This window comes from Centruroides sculpturatus, unplaced genomic scaffold (assembly GCF_000671375.1).
Source record: "Centruroides sculpturatus isolate CEXI.00-Female unplaced genomic scaffold, Cexi_2.0 scaffold2550, whole genome shotgun sequence".
Lineage (NCBI taxonomy): Eukaryota > Metazoa > Arthropoda > Arachnida > Scorpiones > Buthidae > Centruroides > Centruroides sculpturatus.
Genome location: NW_019386723.1, coordinates 22,812 through 27,166, shown reverse-complemented (window position 1 = coordinate 27,166; position 4,355 = coordinate 22,812).

The window sequence follows — 4,355 nt, the reverse complement described above, 5'->3', positions numbered from 1 at the left end:
ATTGATAACATTTCGGACATTGTTATAAACATTTTTATATATTTCGATTTTTCATCCAATGTTCGAACCGTTTTAAATTCGAATTTGTTATTGCATATGGATTCTATTATAGAACGATTGTAAACGTTCCAGAAAATTGATCAAATTGAAAATAGTTCGTTTGATTCTCGGCGGTAGGTGTTATATAACAATTACTATGGTTGTTGAAATACTGAATACAGTATAAATGGGGCTTTGCTTGCAAAATTTTCGCGAGCGAAGTCGCGAATAACAGCTAGTATATACTGTACTGTACATATAAATGTTTGTTCGCTATGCACTCATAGGCCATTCATCCAATTAATTGTAGGAAACTTCGGCAGTTACGTTTATATACCCCTAACTTAGACAATGTTGTACAGTACATCCAGGCCCGCCGTAAGCGGGCGTGCAAGGCGTGCACCACACGCGGGCGGCACGTCCAGGGGGCGGCAAATCGAGCGATCGGTTACGTAATATTCAAAGTCATTGTCATAATACCCACCCTATTTATAGCATAAGAAATGTCTTCGCATGGAGAAAAAAATTCTGACCGGCGCGCAATTATTATATTCTTATTTATATTATAGCGTTAACAGCGCCTCTATTGGCATTTATCAGAATTAAGATGCAATGCGAAACGTCTGTCGGCAGGTCGAACCATCCGGCGGCGCCCAAAAGCCTAGTACCCATAGTCGCGCTCTACGACACAAGTCGACAGGACTGGCGAAGATAGGGAATCCCACAGAGCTTCCTTCTCAATTTGTACTCGTACGCATTCGAATAGTTCTATCGCATATCAAATTGCAATTATTTTGATAATAATTCTTATGACATGGGTATAAGTATAATTAATGATATTTTAATTTGGTTAGGATTTAAATCTGAAGCTTAAAGAATATTCGAGTAGTGAAACAGACATTGACGGTATTGATTTGTTTAATGAAATCAATACTTTAAAGTTGNCTATTTACATATAATGGGCAACTATTCTCATCTATGTCGCTTGCCTAACTTTAAGGAGAGAGAGAGAGAGCGATTTTACAAGTTCTAAAATATCCCCTAAATACCTCTCAGAGTAATGGAGAGTTAGCACAATGTCTGTATGGAAGAGGTAATAGTCCTTGGTGTCTTCTGTCTGGTGACTTCTCTGACAGGATCCAATTCCTTTGCATGGAGATTGACTGGCACAAGTACAGAAATAACTTCTGTGAGCGGACGCATGCTGAGCTTCCGGGGGCTCAAGCTTTTATTCAGTTGTCGTGGAAAAGGAGTCACATAATCGTCACTTGTTGACATTAACGGTGCATTCTTGACACCTATGTGTCAACTTTCCCAGCTAATTGTTATAACAAACAGTGACCTCCAATATAATTCTCACCAGGAGCGTTTTTTTTTATCGGAGTTGTTTACATTTTTTTTCCTGACAACTGCATTAAATTCGTGGATTTCACATCTGTGTCCTTGTGAGAAATGACGATTCCCTGCAAGAATGCTCAGAACTTTCGCGCAATGCCAACTACTGCTTCAGGAAAGTATTTCCAACCCTGCACTGCTATATGATTCCGAGTTGTTGGGATGCACCCTACTCCTCTTAGAAGTTCTGAAATGTTTAACTGAGACACCCTGTATATTATATACACTTAATTACTGCAACAATGATATAACATGAAATGATAAACACACAATATATTTACTGTGACAGGTAGCACATAGCACTTGCCGGCATGTAATTGAAAGCGTTACCCTGTAAAAAAGTCTAAGTATTTAATTTTCCACAACTAATGACTTGGATTTTTTTTATTTCTGAACGGATACTTTCTTAATTCTAATAAGCGCCCTCCAGTAGCTGAGTGCATTAAACCACTGTGAACTCTGGTAGTTAGTTAGTCGTGAGTTTGGGCATGGCAAACGAGCTGGTCACGTGAAGTTTTCTGAGTTTTCTTCACCTAAATAAAGTACAGCTTCCCATAAAAGTTTTCCTGGGATGCATCTCCCTGGCAGATTGCTCACGTGTCACATTGCAGTAACCAAATAAACCAAACTAATTCTAATGAGTAATTATTTATTGTGACATCGTCACAATGCTGGCCTGCAACTTTTCATCCCAATGTTCTCAATTGTTTTAGTGGTTGTTTTGCCCCTGTATAGCATACTTTTCTGTCAGCAATGGATTTGTGCCGATCATTTATCTAACTTCATTCAGGGAAAAATTTTGAACTGAAGTAACGTGACATCCATTCCAAACCTGAAGTTCCTATAAAGTTAATCTGGACTTCCTGTCCTAAGCTTTCCATATTAGGTCTCAATTTTCATGTATCTAACTCCTTTCTTGAGATTGAGGAAGGACAGACAGACAGACAGACACAGTCGAAATTTACAGGTCTACAATTTTTTCACATTGCAGTCCAATAATTTTTCTATAAACGAGATACTTATGGGAACACACTTCCCACACAATTTATATATGTGTGAAATTGCAAAAAAATAAACGTTTTATTATAACACGAAATATTTTATTAATATGCAGCTAGATGCCCCATAACCTATGCAAAAACACCTTACCTTAATTATTTATTAACCCCAACGAACGTTTACGACCTGTTCTACAGGCCATCTTCGGGTATTTAAAAATCACGGAATATCGATAACTGTTTGTTTTTTGTATAGAACAGTTAAGAACACATTTAAAATACAAAATTCTCTGGAATATCTATTTGAGCCCAATGAATAAATTACAGTAATATATATACAATTTAAAGTAACAAAATTATAAAATATATAAAAACGTTGGTTAAAGGTTGAAAATGTTGGTTACGGTTAATAAATAATTCGCAGTGAGATAAGATGTTTTTGCATAGGTATAACATAAAATCAATTAGTGTCAGCTTTTTTAAGCAAGTCATAGGAAATCTTTCGGACTCGATCAGGTGCGCAACCATCACAACCTCGAAAGTGAACACGGATCACTTTTCAAATATTACGAGACCAGGGCCGTGTTCAGTAACGCAGAATTCTTGCTAAGTTGAACTCGTTTTTAACTACTGCTTGACTCCTCCCACCGCTAGAATTCTAGCCAGTTCAGTTAGCTTCTTTTATCTACGCTAACTTCTAGTAGTGACGTCATTCTTTTTGTCTCGTCGTACGATTTGCAAGACGACTGCCCGTGTTGGACCAAACGTATATTATAACAATCACAATATTATTCTCTCATTCAAATCATTCTAAAATGACTTCGAAATGTAAAATTATCATACGTCGGTATCCGTTTTAACGTAAGATAACGGTCCATTTCGCTGAATACAATTAATAATTGTTTCATTAATTTCGTCACGATCTGACGCAGCTTCATTTGAATAATTGTATTGGGTACTTCATATTTGCGACAATTGTTGCGATCATAATTTTAACTTCGTTCACCATTTTGCCCAGTTGTCTAACTAAGAATAATCGTTCGATGAGGCTAGGAACATTCTTGGCTCCGCCGACTAAGCCACTTAGAATTCTAACTTAGACGTTCTGCGTTACGGAACACGGCCCGGTATTAATTGGTAGTGATTGACCATCCTTTTTTTCGGGAGGAAGTCAACTACTACTTTTGGTCGAGTTACTTCGACCGCCTTCCGGTAAAACCCATTATGGGTTCGTCTAGGCACACAGTTGGGCGGCCGGATGATGAGGGACGGGGCCCGACATTTCCGTTTGGACCACTATCGGATTCGATCCCGGGTCACCCAGAGCGATAGTCTGCCCACCTTAGCCGCTCGGCCACGCGGCCGTCTTTGTTTCTTTGTTATTTTCGATGATAAATTTAATATTTGTTTTTAATAATTTAATTTGTTTCTGTAGTCTACTTTCTGTACTGTGGGGTATAGGCATTCTATATCTATTACAGTGGCGTACCGTAGTGGGGGCGGCAGGGGCGGCCCGCCCCGGGCGGCACTTTTTAGGGGGCGGCAAAATTTCATAATAAATAATAATAATATCTTGTAAAAATTTGAAACATCTTAATCTATACTTGCATCGCGCCTACGATAGTGCTATCGTCCGGACAGTCCGGGAATCGGCTCGCCGTCCGGGTGAACTAGTAACTTTTTCATCCGAGGAAATCCTGCGAAACTTGTTGACCTTTCTTTTTCTTTCTCTGCTTGTACGATTCATTTGCGTTCATATACACCACTAATATCCAATGGAACTATTTTAAACAGGTCGCTGCACTGCCACCGAATTTTTTCATTGCTTGTTCTGTGATGAAACTGAATTTTGGTCTTTTAAATTGAAATACCTAAATAAGGGGAGGCCGAAATTTTCCTCCGCCCCGGGTGGCTGACACCCAC